The sequence below is a fragment of the Mesoplodon densirostris genome, chromosome 6 (assembly GCF_025265405.1).
Source record: "Mesoplodon densirostris isolate mMesDen1 chromosome 6, mMesDen1 primary haplotype, whole genome shotgun sequence".
Classification (NCBI taxonomy): Eukaryota; Metazoa; Chordata; class Mammalia; order Artiodactyla; family Ziphiidae; genus Mesoplodon; species Mesoplodon densirostris.
Window position 1 is genome coordinate 65,584,571 of NC_082666.1, and position 23,959 is coordinate 65,608,529.

Here is a 23,959-nt window from a genome sequence, read left to right on the forward strand (position 1 = left end):
TAGCTGATTCACTTTGTTATGAAGCAGAAACTAACAAACCATTGTAACGCAATTATACTCCAATAAAGATGTAAAAAAATAATAAAGAAATAAAAGAAAAATTGCAAATTTGAGAAAAAAAAAAAAAACAAAAAATAAAAATAAAAGAATCAGGATCCAGCTTTTTGTACCAAAGAGGAACTTTCTCGAAACTGAAAAGAAATTCACTGGACATATCTTACTAACAAATTGAACTAGTGTATGGATAAAGCAAATAAGGATAAAGGATTAGCTCTCTAGAGAGGAGGCCAAGAAACACAGAGGATTTCAAGGCGAATATACATTGCTGCTGCTGCTCAGGCATCATATATTCAGATTAGCACTCTTTAAAAAGTGGTTATCAGTGTCCCTGAGTGCCATGGACAAGAAAAGTGCTAAAGTATAGCAGTTCGGGGACATCACTGGTGGTCCAGTGGTTAAGACTTCACCTTCCAATGAAGGGGATGTGGGTTCAATCCCTGGTCAGGGAGCTAAGATCCCGCATGCCTCATGACCAAAAAAACAAAACATAAAAACAGAAGCAATATTTTAGCAAATTCAATAAAGACTTAAAAAAATAATAATAAAGTATAGCAGTTAAAATTCTGACTCTTTGTTCTCCTTCTAATAAAAATATTTGGAAGAAAAGCATTTGGATAATGGTGAAGATCTTTGCAGAAAAAACTTTTTAAAATTTAATTGGGTCATGGATTTAGTAAGAGATGCTAAATTGAGCCAAAGCTCTCTGACACACAATGAAATTGATAACATATCAAGAATATTGTTGGTTATATATAGGAGAAAACCAATCAAATGATATCAGATTTTTTCATCTAAAACTATGGAGTCCAGGAATAAGTGGCGTACTGCTTAAAAGTTCTGAGAGATAATAAATGTCAATCCTGCATTCTATATCCTATGAAACTGTGTTCCAAGAATTCAGGGGAAAAAAGACATTCCCAGGCAAATGAAAAAGAAGAGCATCTGTCACCAGAAGAACTTTCCTTAAGAATGGTCAAAGGAAGTGCTCCAGTCAGCAAAGAGAAAATAGCAGTGGAAGACTGGAACTACAAAAAGAAAAGAAAGAACAATGAATGGACAAAAATTAAGGAAAATATAATAGCCTATCTCCAACTCTAAGATTTTAAAATCATATTTGATGATTGGAACAAAAAATATAACACCATCTGATACGCTGAAGACAATTGGACTTAAAATGTAGAGGGGATAAAGGGACCTAGATGGAAGTAAAATTTCTATACCTCACTTGAAGTGGTAAAACAGGTATACCAATAGACTGTGATAGCTTGTAGAAATGTGTGTTATAAGACCTACAGCAACTATTGTGACATCTATACAAAATGATACAATTATAAACACTGTAAGTAAATCAAGATAGATTCCTAAAAAATCTTCAAAATATTCAAAAGTCATCCTTCTCTAGAGGAAACTGAAGAAGGAAAAAAAGAAGAATGAGAAACAGAAAAACAAACAAAACAAATAATATGATGGCAGATGGATGCCATAACATTAAAAAATATATAAACAAATATAAATGGTCTAAATATTCCATTTAAAATATAGAGATTTACAGAGTGGAAAAAAAAACTCAGATACATGTTGTCTGAAAGAAGCACACTTCAAATACAATAACTTAAATATGCTGAAAAGCACATAAATTGAAAATAAAGAAATATAGCTGCTTTTATTTGAAGATGATAAGATGATGGACATGTAGAAAAGAAATCTGCAAAATAAAGCCTTTAGAAATAATAAGTTATGAAAATTTGCAGGATACATAATCAACACACTTAAATAAGTTGCATTTCTATATATAAACAGTGAACATGTAGACATAAAAATTAGACACAATGCCATTTACAATAACTTCAATAAAAATTAAAAGAAATTTAAGAAAAACTAAATAAATGAAGAGACATATCATGTTCATGGAGTAGAAGATTCAACATAGCAAAGATGTCAGTTATCCACTTATTAGTTACAGGATAATAAAATTTTAATGAAAATTTTCACAAGAAATTTTTTGACAGAATGTGAAATTTTATTATTTGTCTTTATTATTTTGTCCTGAATGTACACATGAGGTTTCTGAATCAGAGCAGATTTCTTTTTATTTACCTTATATATAGCTAATAACAAGTGTGTTGTGCCCTTGTGTCTCAGTTTTTACACTTACACCAACATAATGAGAGCCAGGTCAAATATCCTACAAATACAAAGTCTGTCTTGTAGACAAGGGATATAGAAAATGTACTATATGTAGACAGGGATATAGAAAATTTTTCTGTACTTACGTACAGAAAAAATAAGCAGTCGACTCTGTTTACTCATTATAGTCTTCTTGAAAATTTCTATTCTAATACATTGGAATTTAAATAATCCTCTCCAGGGAAAATATAAGACCATTGCTTAAAGCTTTACAATCCAAAGATGACTTATTTTCTCTTCAAGTGTGGAAATGTACCTCTGTAGTTAGGTAAATCTCTGTAGAGTTTTCAATATCTATACAGTTGTAAATTAACTTCTATGGCTTGCTCTTTTAACACAGGTTCAAAGGTTAAGTAAAATTTTTTCAGAAAGCCCTAACTATGCAGAAAGATAAAATGTTTTCTCTATAATTCACATTGTTTCACAGCAATAGATAACAAATGTGCCAGGCTCAGATGGCTTCATAGTTGACGTCTTACAAATATGCAAGGAATAATTAATTCATATGATATGCAAGTTTTGTTAAAAAAAAATGGAAGAAAAAAAAAATTTTTAAACCCAGCTTGTCTAATAAGATTCATCTAACTATTGAGAAAACTAGATTATTACGAAACAATGAGAGTAAGATTGAGAAAGAAAATTAAGGGTCAACTTCAATGATCAACTAAGTTACAAAAACTTGAGAATAAAATATTAGTTAACCTATTTTAACACTATTTTAAAATAATAATCTATCATTGTAAAGTAATATTTATAACATAAATTTAAAGAGTTCAATAGTAATAAATCAATGTAATCAACCACATTCACAGATTAAAGGAGAAATATCATATGATCATCTCAATGAATGCCATTATTTTATATCTTTCAATTGCTATTAGTCACTTAAAAATCTCTTAGGAAATGAAAGTTAGAAGGGAACTTACGTTGTTAAAAAAAAGTATTTATATTAGAAAGTTTAGATGTAATTTCCCTATGATCAACAAAATGGATGCCAACAAACTTTCTTGAAGAGCCAGATGGTAAATATTTTACTCTTTGGGGGGGTCAAGAGTCAAAATTGAGGATACAGTGTAAGAATGTATGTAGCCAGTTCCTATAACCATTAAAATGCAAGAAGTATTGTTAGCAACATGTCCTGGAAGGAAAAAATAAATAAAAACAACCGGCCATGTATGTACCATGGTCATACTTTGCCAACACCTACTCAAAAATAAATAAATAAATAAATAAATAAATAAAAGGAAATAAAAGTTAAGGAAACAAATAGCATATAGCTCAATAATTTTGCTACTCTGACACAGACATTGTACATAAAATCTTACTGTCAATATTTATTTTTTCTCAATCCCATACAAATTGCACATTGTTGATCTGATAGTACTTATTTTAAATAACTCTATCATATTCTAACTTATAGCAATAATCTTTCATTATAATTCCTTATTGAGCATTGTAGGTAACCTTACCTGATTAAAATAAGACTGAAAAATATCACATTTTCATAGCTCAGTAACAAACCATCTATAATTGAGAATTAGCTCTGTAGAAAATCAAACTTCAGTTTATTATGCTGATTTTTACCTGCCACAATTCCAGAAACACAATTTCTGATTTTGCCACACATGATATTTAGTGTTTTTCATTTTTTTACACAGTGATTATAATCTTTAGGGACTTTGAAAATAGTAAAGCACTACTTAAAAATATAGTAAAATGTTAAATCCCTGGGCAAATATATAACACAGTTGTGTTTGTGTCCAAAAATAAAGCCTCAAATGAATCACTTAAAATAAAGTGCCTAGTTTTCCTTTGCACTGAGTGAAGCAAATAGCCTCAATTGAGCTCATTTGATGAAAGAGTCCTTAAGAAATTTCATTTACATTTTTTACTCCACTCAGGCCAACCACCCAGTGATTTTTTTTTGTTTGTTTCTTTCTATGGTTTACATCTTCAAGAATACATTAGAATATCAGAATATAATTACTCTCTGGAGAGTAAACAGCTGTCCTTTAATTTGAGAAATTTGACAATTAAAAAGATTCCATATAATCTGGTAGAAAAAAGATTCTGATGCAAGGGAACTGAATTATCCTTCTGATTGATAGGAATGGAGAGAGTGCTGCGTTTCCATTCTTGTCTAGGATGACAACTCGCTGATTTCCTGTTAACATTCCACTGGCAGCCTTTCTCCTAATTCTATCAAGTGGCAGACATGACAACAGCAAACAATTACAGGGATATAATTTCTATCACAAAAAGTTTTTTTTTTGGTTTATTAAATTAGCCTATCTAAATATGCAATCAGTTCCTATTTTTATTTAAAGATGCATTTATTTAAACCTGTCTTATACCTGTACATGTATATGTGAGTCTTCCAGAGTTGGGTGTTTTGCTCTTATAGGAAAACTTCATTAAAAATGACAACATCAACATTTTAGCTGACTGGAGAAAATTTTATCTTAGTATACAGACCAGTCATTTGACTTGTGATACTGGTTTCAAAAGGCTTGCAGCAAAACAGCTTTGACAAGATGTTACATTTTGAAATGCGGGTGACAAGATGGATCTCAGTGAATAGTGCAAAGAAAAGTGAGATAAATGAATTTCAAAATAACAACTTGATTCTGCTGATAGAGGGAAAAGAATATTGATTGTAACAGAACCATCAAGGATAATCCCAAGGCTTTCCAAATACAGAAATAACCAGTGGAGGAGAATTCTGGATTTCAGTTTTCATAGAATAGTTTAAGTAATGAGAAGGAAAGCTTCAGAAAAGTACAGGCAGAAATGTTCATTCAGATTAAGACCAGAGAGTTTAAATTCTCTTATGAGCCTCACAATCTCCTGAGAGGTAAAAAACAAGTTGGAGCTCCCTGAGATTGTTGGCATGGCTTCCTTAAGATGTGGTTCAGGAATGTTCAACTTTGTAACTTTTCATTCAGTCTTACAAATATGAAGTGTGTGCTATTTTGTACGTATGCTACATTTCAAAATTTTTAAATGTATTTATTTTTAGCTTGCCCTCAGGTACCAGTCCAGAGGTAAAACTTCCTTAAAGCTCTTCTGCTTCTTATCTAACTCCAGAATGTCAAAAGTAAGGAAAGTGAATGATTTCATTTCTCACTGGTTCTGTTTTTCTGTCCAAAAGAAGCAGAAAGCAAACAAGAAGAGTATTAATTGACTGCTTCCCATGAACAACCAATCTTAATGTCCTACTGAGGAACTGAATTTTATTGACTAGGATTTCCTTACTGCCTTGAGATTATTTCACAGAAGAGATAGGGAATATTGAGCAAAACTTTTTGTAATGCCCTGCTCAAAAGAGTCTCTGATTATAGAATTATTTTCTGGAAATCTCTCAACAAGTATCACCTAAAATCTATATTTTCCAAACACAGCCCATTTTATAGCATAAAAAGTTGTTTTTAAAAAAAGCATCTAGAGGAGGGACCTTCAAGATGGCGGAGGAGTAAGACATGGATATCACCTTCCTCCCCACAAATACATCAAAAATACATCTACATGTGGAACAACTCCTACAGAGCACCTACTGAACACTGGCAGAAGACCTCAGACTTCCCAAAAGGCAAGAAACACACCCATGTACCTGGGTAGGGCAAAAGAAAAAGAAAAAACAGAGACAAAAGAATAGGGACGGGACCTGCACCTCTGGGAGGGAGCTGGGAAAGAGGAAAGGTTTCCACACACTAGGAAGCCCCTTCACTGGTGGAGACAGGGGTTGGGCAAGGGGAAGCTTTGGAGCCACATAGGAGAGTGCAGCAACAGGGGTGCAGAGGGCAAAGTGGAGAGATTCCCACAGAAAGGATCGGTGCCAACCAGCACTCACCAACCTGAGATGCTTGTCTGCTCACCTATTGGGGCCCGTGGTGTCTGAAAGCTGAGGCTTGGGCCTTGGAGATCAGACCCCAGGGAGAGAGGACTGGGGTTGGCTGCATGAAGACATCCTGAAGGGGGCTAGTGTGCCACAGTTAGCCGGGAGGGAATCAGAGAAAAAGTCTGGACCTGCCAAAGAGGCAAGAGACCATTGTTTCGGGGTGCACAAGGAGAGGGTTTTCCTTCCCTGTGTGCCCACAGAAGGCAGGGCACCACCTAAGCAAGCTCCAGAAATGGGCACGAGCTGCAATTATCAGCTCAGACCTCAGAGATGGGCATGAACCGCTAACGCTGCTGCCGATGACAGCAAGAATCCTGTGTGCAAGTGCAGGTCACTACCCACACCCCCCGGGGATCCTGTGCAGCAAGGCACTGCCAGGGTCCTGTAATCTAGGGATAAATTCCCTGGGAGAACACACAGTGCGCCTCAGGCTGTTGCAATGTCACGCTGGCTTCTGCCACCGCAGGCTCACCCAGCATTCCAATTATGACTACCGGACCCTTTGCTCTCCCCAGCCTGAGTGAGCAAATGAGCCCTAATTAGTTGCTGCTTTAAACCCCTCCTGTCTGGGCAGGGATCAGACTCTTGAGGATGGCCTACATGCAGAGGCGGGGCCAAAACCAAAGCTGAACCCCACGCTGTGTAAAAAAGAAGAGAAAGGGAAATTCCTCCATGAAGCCTCAGGAGCAGCAGATTAAATCCCCAAAATCAATATGATAAACCCTGCATCTGAAGAATACCTGAATAGACAACGAATATTCCCAAAATTGAGGCAGTGGACTGTGGCAGCAAAAGTAGAATTGGGGTTTGCTTTCTGCATCTAATTTGTTTCTGATTTTACGTTTATCTTAGTTTAGTTTCTAGTGCTTATTATTATTGGTGGATTTGTTTACTGCTTTGGTTGCTCTCCTCTTGTTTTATTTTACTTTTAATTTTTTTAAATTTTAATTTCTTTTTAATTTTTATGTTTTAAATTTAAAAGAATATTTTTTTCTCGCTTTGTGAGTGTGTATGTGTATGCTTCCTTGTATGATTTTTGTCTGTTTAGGTTTTCTTTTACCATTTGTCCTAAGGTTCTGTCTGTTCTTTTTTTTCTTTCTTTCTTTCTTCCTTTTCTTCTGAGCTGTGTGGCTGGCAGGGTCTTGGTGCTCGGGCCAGGTGTCCAACTTGAGCCTCCAAGGTAGGAGGGCCAAAACCAGGACACTGGACCACCAGAAACTTCCCGGCCCCATGTAATATCAATCAGTGAGAACTCTGCCAGAGATCTTCATCTCAACACTAAGACCCAGCTACACCCAATGGCCAGCAAGCTCCAGGGCTGGACACCCCATGCCAAACAACTAGCCAAACAGGAACACAACCCCACCCACTAGCACAGAGGCTGCTTAAAGTCATACTAAGTTCATAGACACTCCAAAACACATAACTGGATGTGGCCCTGCCCCCAGAAGGACAAGATACAGCCCCACCCACCAGAACAGAGTCACCAGTTCCCTCCAACTGGAAGCCTACACAGGCCACTGAACCAACATTACCCACTGGGGACAGACACCAAAAATAATGGGAACTATGAACCTGCAGCCTGCAAAAAGGAGACCCCAAACACAGTAGCTAAACAAAATGAGAAGACAGAGAAATATGTAGCAGATGAAGGAGCAAGGTCAAAATCCAACAGACCAAACAAATGAAGAGGAAATAGGGAGTCTACCTGAAAAAGGATTCAGAGTAATGACGGTAAAGATGATCCAAAATCTTGGAACTAGAACAGAGAAAATACAAGAAACATGTAACAAGGACCTAGAAGAACTAAAGAGCAAACAAACAATGATGAAAAACACAATAAATGAAATTAAAAATATTCTAGAAGGAATCAAAAGCACAATAACTGAGACAGAAGAATGGATAAGTGACCTGGAAGATAAAATAGTGGAAATAACTACTGCAGAGCAGTAAAATGAAAAAAGAATGAAAAGAAATGAGGACAGTCTCAGAGACCTCTGGGACAACATTAAATGCACCAACATTCAAACTATAGGGGTCCCAGAAGAAGAAGAGAAAAAGAAAGGGACTGAGAAAATATTTGAAGAGATTATAGTTGAAAACATGCCTAACATGGGAAAGGAAATAGTCAATCAAGTCCAGGAGGCAAAGAGAGTCCCATACAGGGTAAGTCTGAGGAGAACCATCCCAAGGCACATATTAATCAAATTATCAAAATTAAATACAAAGGAAAAATATTAAAAGCAGCAAGGGAAAAGCAACAAATAACATACAAGGGAATGCCCATAAGGTTAACAACTGATCTTCAAGCAGAAACTCTGCAAGCCAGAAGGGAGTGGCAGGACATATTTAAAGTGATGAAAGGGAAAAGCCTACAACCAAGATTACTTTATGCAGCAAGGATCTCATAAATATTTGAAGGAGAAAATAAAACCTTTGCAGACAAGCAAAAGCTAAGAGAATTCAGCACCACCAAACCAGCTTTACAACAAATGCTAAAGGAACTTCTCTAGGAAAGAAACACAAGAGAAGGAAAAGACCTATAATAACAAACCCAAAATAATTAAGAAAATGGGAATAGGAACATACATAATGATAATTACCTTAAATGTAAATGGATTAAATGCTCCAACCAAAAGACATAGACTGGCTGAATGGATACATAAACAAGACCCATATATATGCTGTCTACAAGAGACCCACTTCAAACCTAGGGACACATACAGACTGAAAGTAAGGGGATGGAAAAAGATATTCCATGCAAATGGAAACCAAAAGAAAGCTGGAGTAGCAATTCTCATATCAAACAAAATAGACTTTAAAATAAAGACTATTACAAGAGACAAAAAAGAACACTACATAATGATCAAGGGATCAATCCAAGAAGAAGATGTAACAATGGTAAATATTTATGCACTCAACATAGGAGCATATCAATACATAAGGCAAATGTTAACAGCCATAAAAGGGGAAATCGACAGTAACACAATCATAGTAGGGGACTTTAATACCCCACTTTCATCAATGGACAGATCAACCCAAATGAAAATAAATAAGGAAACACAAGCTTTAAAAGACACATTAGAGCAGATGGACTTAATTGATATTTATAGGACATTCCATCCAAAAACAACAGAATACACTTTCTTCTCAAGTGCTCATGGAACATTCTCCAGGATAGCTCATAACTAGGGTCACAAATGAAGCCTGGGTAAACTTAAGAAAATTGAAATCATATCAAGTATCTTTTCTGACCACAGCACTATGAGACTAGATATCAATTACAGGAAAAAAACTGTAAAAATACAAATAGATGGAGGCTAAATAATACACTACTATATAACCAAGAGATCACTGAAGAAATCAAAGAGGAATTCAAAAAATACCTAGAAACAGGGCTTCCCTGGTGGCGCAGTGGTTGAGAGTCTGCCTGCCAATGCAGGGGACACAGGTTCGTTCCCCGGTCTGGGAAGATCCCACATGCCAAGGAGCAGCTAGGCCCGTGAGCCATGGCCACTGAGCCTGCACGTCCAGAGCCTGTGCTCCACAATGGGAGAGGCCAAAACAGTGAGTGGCCTGTGTACCACAAAAACAATAAAAATAAAAAATATCTAGAAACAAATGACAGTGAAAACACAATGACACAAAACTTATGGGATACAGCAAAAGCAGTTCTAAGAGAGAAGTTTATAGCAATACAAACCTACCTCAAGAAGCAAGAAAAATCTCAAATAAAAAACCTAACCTTACACCTAAAGCAATTAGAGAAAGAAGTAAAAAAAAAAAAAAAAACAAAGTCAGCAGAAGGAAAGAAATCATAAAGATCAGATCAGAAATAAATGAAAAAGAAATGAAGAAACAGTAGCAAATATCAATAAAACTAAAAGTTTGTTATTTGAGAAGACAGACAAAATTGATATACCATTACCCAGATGCATCAAGAAAAAAAGGGATAGGACTCAGATCAAGAGAATTAGAAATGAAAAAGGAGAAGTAACAACTGACACTTCAGAAATGCAAAGGCCATGAGAGATTATTATAAGCAAATATATACCAATAAAATGAATAACCTGCAAGAAATGGACACAGTCTTAGAAAAGCACAACCTCACAACCTTCCGAAACTGAACCAGGAAGACACAGAAAATATAAACAGACCAATCACAAGCACTGAAATTGAGACTGTGATTTAAAATCTTCCAACAAACAAAAGCCCAGGACCAGATGGCTTCACAGGTGAATTCTATCAAACATTTAGAGAAGAGCTAACACCTATCCTCTTCAAACTCTTCCAAATAATTACAGAGGGAGGAACACTCCCTAACTCATTCCAAAAGGCCACCATCACCCCGATACGAAAACCAGACAAAGATGTCACAAAAAAAGAAAACTACAGGCCAATATCACTGATGAACACAGATGCAAAAATCCTCAACAAAATACTAGCAAACAGAATCCAGCAGCACATTAAAAGGATTATGCACCATGATCAAGTGGTGTTTATCCCAGGAATGCAAGGATTCTTTAATATATGCAAATAAATCAATGTGATACATCATATTAACAAATTGGATAATAAAAACCATATGATCATCTCAGTAGATGCAGAAATAGCTTTCAACAGAATTCAACACCCATTTATGATAAAATATCTCCAGAAAGTTTGCATAGAGAGAACCTACTGCAACAAAATAAAGGCCATATATGACAAACCCACAGCCAACATGGTTCTCAATGGTGAAAAACTGAAACCATTTCCACTAAAATCAGGAACAAGACAAGGTTGCCCACTCTCAACATTATTACTCAATATAGTTTTGGAAGTTTTAGCCACGGCACTCAGAGAAGGAAAAGAAATAAAAGGAATCCATATTGGAAGAGAAGAAGTAAAACTGTCTCTGTTTGCAGATGACATGATACTATATACAGAGAATCCTAAAGATGCTACCAGAAAACTACTAGAGCTAATCAATGAATTTGGTAAAGTAGCAGGATACAAAATTAATGCATTGAAAGCTCTTGCATTCCTACCCTAATGATGAAAAATCAAGCAGAGAAATTAAGGAAACACTGTCATTTACCACTGCAACAAAAAGAATAAAATACTTAGGAATAAACCTTCCTCAGGAGACAAAAGACATGTATACAGAAAACTATAAGACACTGATGAAGGAAATTAAAGATGATACAAACAGATGGAGAAATATACCATGTTCTTAGATTGGAAGAATCAACGTTATGAAAATGACTATACTACCAAAAGCAATCTACAGATTCAGTGCAATCCCTATCAAACTATGAATGGCATTTTTCACAGAAATAGAACAAAAAATTTTACAATTTGTATGGAAACACAAAAGACCCTGAATAGCCAAAGCAATCTTAAGAAAGAAAAATGGAGTTTGAGGAATCAGTCTCCCTGAACTCAGACTATACTACAAAGCTAAAGTAATCAAGAGAGTATGGTACAGGCACAAACACAGAAATATAGATCAATGGAACAGGATAGAAAGCCTGGAGATAAACCCATGCACATATGGTCACCTTATCTTTGATAAAGGAGGCAAGAATATACAGTGGAGAAAAGACAGCCTCTTCAATGCGTGACGCTGGGATAATTGGACAGCTACATGTAAAAGAATGAAATTAGAACACTCCCTAACCCCAGACACAAAAATAAACTCAAAATGGATTAAAGACCTAAATGTAAGGCCTGACTCTACAAAACTCTTAGAGGAAAAACTAGGCAGAGCACTCTATGACATAAATCACAGCAAGATCCTTTTTGACCCACCTCCTAAAGAAATGGAAATAAAAACAAAAATAAACAAATTGGACCTAATGAAACTTAAAAGCTTTTGCACAGCAAAGGAAACCATAAACAAGATGAAAAGACAACCCTCAGAATGGGAGAAAATATTTGCAGATGAAGCAACTTATAAAGGATTAATCTCCAAAATATACAAGCAGCACATGCAGCTCAATATGAAAAAAACAAACAACCCAATCCAAAAATGGGTGGAAGATCTAAATAGACATTTCTCCAAAGAATATATAAAGATTGCTCACAAACACTTGAAAGGATGCTCAACATCACTAATCATTATAGAAATGCAAATCAAAACCACAATGAGTTATCACCTCACACCAGTCAGAATGGCCATCATCAAAAAATCTAGGGCTTCCCTCATGGTGCAGTGGTTGAGAATCTACCTGCCAATGCAGGGGACACGGGTTCGAGCCCTGGTCTGGGAGGATCTCACATGCCGTGGAGCAACTAGGCCCGTGAGCCACAACTACTGAGCCTGCGCGTCTGGAGACTGTGCTACGCAACAAGAGAGGCCGCGACAGTTTGAGGCCCGTGCACCGCAATGAAGAGTCGCCCCCACTTGCCATAACTAGAGATAGCCCTTGCATAGAAACGAAGACCCAACACAGCAAAAATAAATAAATTAATTAATAAACTCCTACCCTCAACATCTTCTTTAAAAAAAAAAAATCTAGAAACAATAAATGCTGGAGAGGGTGTGGAGGTAAAGGAACCTTCTTGCACTGTTGGTGGGAATGTAAATTGATACAGACACTATGGATAACAGTATGGAGGTTCCTTAAAAACCTAAAAATAGAGCTACCATATGACCCAGCAATCCCACTACTGGGCATATACCCTGAGAAAACCATAATTTAAAAAAAAGACATGTACCACAATGTTCATTGCAGCACCATTTACAGCAGACAGGACACAGAAGCAACCTACGTGTCCAATGACAGATGAATGGATAAAGAAGATGTAGCACATATTTAGAATGGAATATTACTCAGCCATTAAAAGAAATGAAACTGAATTATTTGTAGTGAGGTGGATTGACCTAGAGTCTGTCATACTGGGTGAAGTAAGTCAGAAAGAGAAAACCAAATATCGTATGCTAACACATATATATCACATCTAAGAAAAAAATGGTTCTGATGAACCTAGGGACAGGACATGAATAAAGATGCAGACCTAGAGAATGGACTTGAGGACATGGGGAGGGGGAATGGTAAGCTGGGACGAAGTGCGAGAGTAGCACTGACATATATACACTACCAAATTTAAAATAGATAATTAGTGGGAAGCAGCTGCATAGCACAGGGAGATCAGCTCAGTGATCACCTAGTGGGGTGGGTAGGGAAGCTGGGAGGGTGGCGCAAGAGTGAGGGGATATGGGGATGTATGTACACATATAGCTGATTCACTTTGTTATACAGCAGCAACTAACACAACACTGTAAAGCAATTACACTCCAATAAAGATGTTTTTAAAAAAAAAGCATCTACTAGGTGCACGTCACCAAGCCAAGTTTTGTAGAGGAGACACATAAAATGGGCTCTGTGAAATTAGCATTCTAGGTTAGCAGGCACATTAGCTTCATGGATATTAAAATCAAGCAGCCACTGGTTCACAACCCTGACTTGAGAATTAATTTTTGTCATCATGGACAGATGATGTGCCTTCTCTAATAAGGTCCTAATAATAATTGTATCCTAATAAGGGTAAAACGATTTTCTAAGCAAAAGTGTCTAAAAGTTCTCCTCAACTTGACTAAACTTTAGACTGTTTTTCTTTTTCTTTTTTTTCTAACTCTAGGGCCCTAGCCTTCCTTTTCTTAGAGTATTTACTTTAGAAAATTTATCATTGTAAATTCTTTCTCTGCCACTTTGAGATGTAAATTTTTTCATCCATTCATCAGTTGACAGACACTTAGGCTATGTCCATATCTTGGGTATTGTGAATAATGTTCAATAAACATGGGAGTGCAGACATCTCTTCAAGACTCTGTTTTCTTTTCTTTGGATATGTACCCAGAAGTGGGATTGCTGGATCATATGGTAGTTTTATTTTTCATTTTTTTCAGGAGCCTCCACACTATTTTCCATAGTGTCTGTACCAATTTGTGTTCCCACCAACAGTACACAAGGGTCCCCATTTCTCCATATCCTTGCCAACACTTTTTATCTCTTTTCTTCTTGATGATAACCATTCTAACAATTGTGAGGTGTATCTTACTGTAGTTTTGATTTGCATTTCCCTTATTATTAGTGATGTTGAGCATTTTTCACGTACCTGTTGGCCACTTGTGTGTCTTCTTTGGGAAAATGTCTATGCAGTTCCTCTTCTCACTTTTAAGTGAGATGTTTTTTAATTATTGACTTGTATAAGTTTTTTTTATAAGTTTTGGATATTTACCCCTTATCTGATATATAGTTTGCAAACATTTTCTCCCATTCCATAGGTTGCTTCTTCATTTTGCTGATTGTTTCTTTTGCTGTGCAGAAGGTTTTGAGTTTGATGTAATATCATTTGTTGATTTTTGCTTTAGTTTCTTGTGCTTTTGGTGTCTTATCCAAAAAAATCTTTGCCAAGACCAACGTCAGGAGTTTCTTTCCTACCTTTTCTTCTAGGGGTTTTATGGTATCAGGTCTTATAATTAAGTCTTTGATCCATTTTGACTTAGTTTTTTGAAGGGATATAAAATAGGGGTCCAAATTCATTCTTATGCATATGTTTATCCTGTTTACCCAACACCATTTGTTAAAGAGACTATCTTTTCCCCACTGTGTTTTCTTGGTTCACTTGACAAATATTAGTTGACAATATAATTGGGGGCTTATTTTGGGGCTCTTTATTCTGTGTACGTGTGGTCTGTCATATTGGTCTATGTATCTATTTTTATGATAGTGCTACACTGTTTTAATTACCATAGCTTTGTAGTATACTTTTGAAATCAGGAAGTGTGATACCTGCTGATTTGTTCTTCTTTCTCATAATTCCTTTGGCTATTCAGGGTCTTTTGTAGTTCCATTTAAATTTTAGTATTTTTTTTACTTCTATTCAAATGGAAAGTTTACTTACCATTTGAATAAGACCAATTAGCAAATGAAGATAGCCTAGGATCTCCCCTCACCCTCAGTTCTCAAAATCTCTTCTACCCTTTGTTTCATCAGAATTGAGTTCAGATTGCATTCTAGTGTCTCTCCCCTACTGCAGTAGCCTTGAATAAAGACTTACTTACCTATTTAACTTTGTCAGGTATGACCTTTGCTTTGAAAATATTTCAGGTGTAAATCTATTTAATGCTCACAACAACACAATCACATAGATTACATATGATTATCATTCTTAATATGTTTTTTAGTTAAAAAGTTATGTATATTTTTATTAAAGGAGCTCAGATTCTAATCTAGGCAGTCAAACTCTAGAGTTTATGCCATTAACGACTACATTATACTGTCTTTTTAACTTCATTTTTTTCATCTGAAAAATGGGTATAATGATATTTACATGACTATGTTTTTTTTTAAGAATTCAACACTGTAAAGTGCTGATCAAGCAAAATAAACTCTAGGTATCATTTTTATTAATACATTTGAGTTAATATTAATTAATATTATTAATATATTTTAATAATATATTACATCCAATTAATATACAGTATTTCCAAGATCTTTCTTGCCTATAAATGTCAAGGAATTACTCTAAGATAATCATTTCTGAACTAAGTCAAGGTCAGGAGTTAGGTGATTTGATATGTCAGTATATTTTAAAGAATATTAAAAAAGAATTAAGCTTGATCCTCAGTATGGACAGATTCTCCACCTACATCACACCCCATCTGTAAAAATGAGCATTATATAAGCAATTAATGAGCTTCAAGTCTGAATATGATTTCCTATTTTCTCAGGTACTCCTGAAGAAAGAAAATTGTTTTAGAGATCAAAACATAGACACAGTCTGCAGGCAACAACAACACAGATGCATCTATGAAGAAATTATTTACTGACTATAGCAACCAAACCCTTCCCATAAACAAAGCATAGACTACATGAATTGTCAATCCATACCCATAAATAATGCTCAGTTTCTATGAGAGCATGGCACACATTCTCTATCTTCAAACTGCTCCACATCTTTGTCTTTGAGTGGTTCATTATCAAAGCATGTGCATGTGTCTGTGTGTATGCATGCCTGTACGTGTGTGTGTGTGTGTTGGAGGACAGGGAAGGCAGGTTAGAATAAAGGGGAGGAATAACTAAAGAAAATGATATTTTTTTCCTGCTAAGTAGTGACAATGCACTCCAGGAAATCAAATAAGTTTTTTATTAAAAACTACCAGATAAGCAATTTTGATAACAAGCAGCTGTGTATAAATGTATAATGCTTTTCATTGCTATACAAGGTACTTTAGACTCTGCTTGGAGCAGTCTGGGAACAGGGTGCCCCAGATTCACTGCCTTTGTTCTAAATCTGTAGCTCGCCAAGTCTTCCAATGGTGAGGACACTAAGCTGACACGGAACTTTATATATGTGTATGTGTGTGTGTGTGTGTGTGTGTGTGTTTGTGTGTGTGTGTATATATTCCGTATCTAAAAAAGGCCAAGTATATTATTCACCTTCATGAAATAAAGATGCAGCAGGATGCTTTCACAAAAGAGCACTCTGCAAGAATGAAGTGCTGGACTAAACTGAGGCCTGTATTCTACTTTTGTGAAAACTCAAATCCTTTATGCTTTTGCTGGAGAAGTGCAACCTCAATTTAACAATGCCTCTGTGGACTTTTGAAACTGATTGCTTGTTTTTGTAATAGTTTCAGAGGGTTTATTTTTCTAATTCAGAAGTTGCTTTTGACAATGTTGAATTGTACCCGAGCCCTGGAAAACAGCAATATTAATAAACTGCTCCCCCCGCCCCCCGCCAAAATTCTGTGTTCACGAAATGACTTAGTGCAAGGAACTCCCTTTCCCCATATGACTCATAGATTCCTTCCTGGTTTACCTGTGACAAGGCTAGACATAGACTGCTCAAGTTCCTATTCTTTGTTTCAGAAAGATCAGCTGAACTGTTTTTTCCTGGCAGATCAATTGAAACAAAGGCTTGTTAAGGGATTGACCAAGTTAGGTTTCTCCCCTCCCTAGACTCTTGAATTTTGACCCATTATCACCCTGGGCCAGTATACAATCCTTCCCTAAGGAACCCTCCTAGGAATCAGCTGACCTCAAGGAAAGACATTCCCTGACCAACTGTTTGATCATGTCACGCTCTCATCCCAAACCTCACACCTCATTCTGTCTCCTTACAAAAGTGTTTGTCTACTTAACCTTTGAGATGCTTGCAAATCTCTCTATTACAAGTCTCCTTCCAGCTGTTACAGTTATCCTCCACTCCTTATTGCAGTAATTCTTTCCAATAAATTCTCTCCTTACATAAGACCAGATATGATTTTATTTGAAACTTGGCATATGTAATTATTTCATTAAAATTTAGAATCATATAATGTCAGAGACTGAAGGATCCTCAGAGCTAATATAGACAGGCTTTTTCATATTTTAATATGCATAAGAATCACTTAGGCGCATATGAGAATTGGATCCCAGATCATGATGAATAGAACTATAACATACATATTAGATAATACCAAAGTTTCAGATCAGTTGTTCCTTGAACACAAATTGGGAGACAAAATGCCCTCCTTTTGCAGATGGAAAATGGAGATTACATGACTTAAAACCAAAGAATGTATAGCTAATCAATAGGCCAAGTTTGGACTATGACACTTTGATTCTCAAACAAGAATGTGTTCCATTACACAATACTCTCTTTGTAATGTAAAAGAAAAATCCATAACACCATCATTTTCTAATGGAAGCATAATAATAGGTCATTATAACGGGCATTTTCTTGGAGTATATGAAACAAAGGAGAACTCTGGACATGTTGGTACACTGCCATTAATTATTAAGTGCTAATTGGTAGCATCACACATTGAATACTATAGTGGATTATCTTCAAACTGATTATTGAATATATTATTAAGCTTTGATTTACATTCTTGGAACACATTTAAGATATCAGCCATCTTATCTCTACTGAGGAAAATATATAGCATTGCACTAATGATTACTGCTCTATTCAACTAGTTTTAAAACAATCTGTTATTTGAAATAATACAGAAAGTAAAACTGCTTTAAATTTAAAAATCCACTTTTAATAGTAAAATAGGGTTGTGCCCTTTATTGAAGAACAAAAGTCATAAATCCCTCGGGCCTAATTAGATGCACATCATAACATTAAAGATAGAGGGCACTCCAGTAGCATAAAATAATGAAGAAAGTTGCTGTTTTAACACACTGGATTTTTTGTTTCTTAATTTGTGTGTGTGTGTGTGTGAAAATCTTCTATATTCTTGCCTGATTTTGCTTCTCTCTTTCCTATTTATCTCTGCTGCTTTTTAAATATCATAATATGATATACTGGTGGTCTTAGCTTTCTAAACAAAATATAGTAATTTAAAAAGGAATTGTTTTGCAAATTGGTACTAGACAATCATTCATTTTGCAGTTAATGTAGCTGTTCACAAAGTTGAGGACAAAGGAGTGTTATAAGAACAGTGAGGGCTTCCCTGGTGGCGCAGTGGTTGAGAGTCCGCCTGCCGATGCAGGGGATACGGGTTCGTGCCCCGGTCTGGGAAGATCCCACATGCCGCGGAGCGGCTGGGCCCGTGAGCCATGGCCGCTGAGCCTGCGCATCCGGAGCCTGCGCTCCGCAACGGGAGAGGCCACAACAGTGAGAGGCCCGCGTACCGAAAAAAAAAAAAAAAAAGAACAGTGAGTCTACAAGTGGATGACATTTCAAGGAATAAATCTCTTATCTGGGACCTAAATCTTTGTAGGTCCTTTGTAGGTCCTATTATAGGACCTAAATCTTTGTAGGTCCTATAATAACAATATTTATGTACAAATAAAACAGGGTAAAATCCCAGACATTAGAAATATTTCTTCTAATATCACTTTGCAACATGTATGTAAATAACAAGTGACCTCTGAGAGTTGACTATAGGAAGGTTCAATTCTTTACTACAAGTCACCTTATTTTGTAATTAGCCAAGTGTGAGGGAAATTATATGAAAGTGTGAAGGAAATTATATGAAAGTATGTATGGGTGAAATTGATACCTTCTGTGTCACATCCTTATGAATTATAATTTGATTATGTTGCTTCTGTTTTGTTTACATGGGCCTATGTTTTATATATTACTGTGGAAGTGTAAGTTTTCCTTTTATCTTATTTTTAAGACTGTCCCATTTTTCAACTTATTCTTGGGTACTTGTGGACAAATATGTGTATCTATATCCAAATAGTTAACAAAATGTCAAGTTTAAAGTAGCTGTTTGTTGTCTGAGTCTGTGAGTTATCTTTAAAAGATATGGTTTTTTGGCAGGGTTATCGGCATAAAAATACTTAAAATGAAATGTGAATGGTATCAGGAGGAAACAATAACTTTCAAGCCTTTATCTGCCATTCAGATACACACAGTTAGAAGCTAAAAGAAAAGAAGCAAACAGAGAAAAAGAGAAACACATTCAGATGAAATACAAACACATACACACAGAGGGAGGATTTCTAGACAGTTCATTAATGTATGAAACAGGAGAATACATGCATTCTAAGACGATGCTGTATATAAGCAAAGTTATTTAAGAGACAGACTTAATGGGGGGCTTAATGTGGGGCTTGTTAAACACATATTACAGTATTAATAGTGATCTAAATTTTAGATTTTAGATTATTTTCTGTATCTGTAACTTAAGATAATTGCTATTTTCATACTAATAACACTTCACCATAGATATAATTTTGTAGCACAATTCAAATGATAGCTGAGGAGGCACTATAATCAACCAGCTCATTTATATGAGAGTTCCAAAGCTCTCATGATATCCGGTCTTCTCACTTTTCCCAATGTGAAAGGAAATCTTGAAAAAACCCAAAGGTTGTAGATTGTTGTTTTTTAAAAGATCAAGGTTTTATTTACATTTTCTTCCAAATACTGCTTTTGAGACCTTGGAAACATCCTTTTCTCTTCTGGAGCTACAGTTACTTCATCTGTAAAATAATAATTGATCATTTTATAGAGAATTGAGCACATTGGACTGAGTATTTAGTAAATGTGTGTTGAGTTGTTATACTGTGGAAGAGTCTATTCCCCCTATTCAATACTATCACAGGCACTGATTGCCTTTAAGCATCTCCAAAATTGTGACAACTTACTATATAAAAAAATCTCACTACTTTTTAAAATCTACAACAAAAAGTTGTGATTTAATTTTTTATATCTAAAAGATTTTTTCTCTATTTAGTGTTATTTTGGCAACTCTAATCAACCACTTTCTTTCCACTTACAGTTCTTAAATTATCAATTCAGAGAACTAACAGGACTGAAATTCTAGCAGATGGTTTAGAGTTTCTTCTGAGTCTGAGATTTTTAGGTTCCTTGGCAGAATAAAAGGTTTGCTCTGAATTTAGACAGAATAATCTAAATAAAGGAAGAGTGATGTAATTGGAGTGATTCTAAGAAGCAGTTATAAAATACATAAGCATTAAGAATACTTGGTAATTGTCAGAATTTGTAAGTTAAAGTTACAAACTAATGAGAGTGCAAAATGTAAGAAAACCTATAAATTTCTTGACTTGCTAAAAAGGCAGATGCTAGCGTGTGATGATTTTCTTGAATTATCATATGATAGTCTCTGACTAATACCTAGAGAGGAGAATAAGAAATAAGTTGAATTGGCCTTTGCAGCTGCAGCTGTGTGATACAACCAAAATGGATTTATGAATAGTGGGGTTATATTTAAAAGTTGTTTAAATGTTGTCAAAAGTTGTTTAAATTCTTACCACATAAAAATAGATAAATAGATATAGAAATAGAAAGAGACTTTATAGTAAACTCACTTTGATCCCTGTCTTAAAAGTACACCAATCTTAAATATACATTCCTGAGAATGTGTTGAAAAATTTTGTTAAACGTTTAGTAACAGATTTTTATTTATAATGATGCTTCTCTTCCCACTGAGCCAAAGAATGAACGATAAAATATTGAATTGTCCTTTCTGTAGGTGTGCTTCTTTCCTAGGGCTAGGTCCCAAGCAACCTGGTATGGGTGTGAAAACTTTCATACATCTCCTAATAAACCACTTTCCTTCCATGACAAGATCTGTCAGTCACATCCTGTTACCCTGGAGACTGGCATCGTTTCCTCACCTTTCTGTACAAACCTAGACAGATAACAGAGGGCCACCATATTGCTTTTTCATCTCTAAATAGAGTGCATTCATAGGAAAAATTGGAGCTTTATAAGGTCTAAACTATGTGCAATATATTAGAACATTTCATTATCATACAATCACTCTACTCTCAATTTACTTGGAAAGACTGTCCAAGTAAGAGGAAGTCTATGTGACTGAAATGGCTTTAGACTGAGGCCAATGCAAAAACTCTTACGAGCCACAGGCCAGGGAAGAGCCTTCCACAAGAAATGGAAACAACTTAGGTGAGAGTTGATGTTTTCCCTAGTAGCATGGCTACACAATTGTCATTGTTGTTCAGTTGATACATTAACAACTGAATCTGTCATATATAGGTTATTTGAGGGATCAAAGTACAATATTATGTGTGAAAAGTCTAGGCTCTATAAAAAAAATAAAGAGTAGTTTATTGTTTGAATAAAGACAGATGCAAAAAATCTAATGCAATGCATATTCAGAATGCTTATGTTAATGAGTAACATATCAACTCCCTCCCTGTATGTGGTATAATTATTATCTTTTGAATACTACCTTTGGTAATATTTGGTTTTTGATTCAGAAAATTATGGGTTTCTTGATCACCTAATTTATTTCTTCTCTATATTTCCTTCTTTCTCCTTCTAAAAGGTATAATTTCTCATGTTCTTATAATATTATGTTGGGACTATTGCAATACCCCCAATATAACTTATTTTGTTTTCTTTCATAGAATACTGTGAAAAGTGTAGCCTTCATGAAAACGATTGTGGCCTTGCTGATTTTTTTAATACTCTCATGGAACTGGAATGAGATATATCTTCTGTCATATTTTAGTATACATATAAACTGTGATGGGGTCAGGTCTTTTCAATACAGGGTTATAACTAGAATTTTGGTCATATTGAGTAATGATGAGTATTACACACTCTTCTTTATTAATACAAAGCATGTCTATGAAATGGAGAACAGTCTGAATATCTGTCTTTTAGAAAATTTCATGTGGTAAGTTCCTCAGCATTACAATGAGCCCACATTGCAGATTTGTGTGCAATCTGTTTATGTGAGTGCCTAAGACAGGGACATAGTGGCGTAGTGACATTTTTAGTGTTGTTAAATTGCAATAAATATAAAAATAATCACAATGAACACTGTGAATGTCATTGTTTCTTTCATAATCCATTTTTATTTGTTTATTAATTCTGTATTTTGGGAACCACATTGGTGCTGGTAGGGGGTAGGTGCATAAAAAAGCAAAGGGCAAATATAATTTAGAAAAAAATATATCCAATGTAAAATATTTGATTAGTTGGCTTTGAAATGTACATTTCACTGAAAACTGTAAATATGTCTATAAACTCCTCCCTTATAAAGATAATTTGATTTTAGTCAAACTTAAAATGTTTCCTTTTGATCTCCTTCCCCATCTCTACCAAATATTGAGGAAATGATAATGACAAAAAAGACATGTTTTTATCTGTTTGTTTTTTTCTAAGAGTGACAGGAAAGAACTGAGGTAATGGGTGTCAATTTTCTCCAATGGAAAAATTAAGACAAAACTAAGGATCATGAGGGAAACACTGCTACGCATATGCATTCACACACACACACACAAACACAGACACTCTATCAAAAAAAAAAGAAATAAAAAAGAAAAAGACACCACCAATAAAACTAGATTTGTATATTTTTTAGGGAAAGCAGGATGGCCTAGTGGTCAGATCTGTAAGATGCTTTACAATGTGGGTCTTATTAAATATCGGGCTGATGTAAATTGTGAGGTTAAAACATTTAAAAACTGTTTCTTTGGAAAGGGCCCACAATGCTTATTCATTTCCAAATAAATTAAACAGCTTTTTTTTTTCTTAATTCATAGTAATGAGGAGAAGCAAAACTGATTATTAACAGAGCTGAAAATATCAAATGGTTTTTAAAACCAGATTAAAACATCTTAAATTTAGAAATTCTAGTTATTGGTCAGGGAAACTATTTGTTGAAACAATTTACTGTTGTCAAGTGGAATGAGGTAATGAGAAAATTGTGACACTGACTTCTTTTCAGACTCTTTAGAATAACAATTCACAAATAAAGAAAACATTTATTGCAGCATTGCAAGGCTATAAATAAAGAGCCTGGTACATTAATTTACTCGTAATAAATTATAGTATTCTATGCATTAGGTCAAATCATTACTAGACAATACTCTGCCAGTCTTCATCTAGCTTACTGTATATAATTGAATGCAATGAAACTAAATTTTATTTTTATATTCCTGAAATTAAATGTACTCATAGCTACTTGTTGACTTAACGACTGACTTGTGGAATTTTGCTACATAAAAATGCATTCATATGCATAAGAGTGGCACTCATCTTCCGAATAATCATGTACTTTAACCCAGAATTAAACCCACACATATACGGTTAACTGACCTTCCACAGGGTACCAAGCATATGCGATGGATTAAAGACAGGCTCTTCAATAAATGGTGTTGGGAAGACTAGATATCCACATGCAAAAGAAAGAATGTCGACTTTATCATACCCCATGTACAAAAATAAACTCAAAATGGATTAAAGACTTAAACATAAGACCTGAAATTGTAAAACTTCTAGAATAAAACTTAGGAGAAATGCTTCTTGATATTGATCTTGGCAATGATTTCTTAGATATGACACCAAAGCACAAGCAACAAAAGCAAAAATAGACAAGTGGGA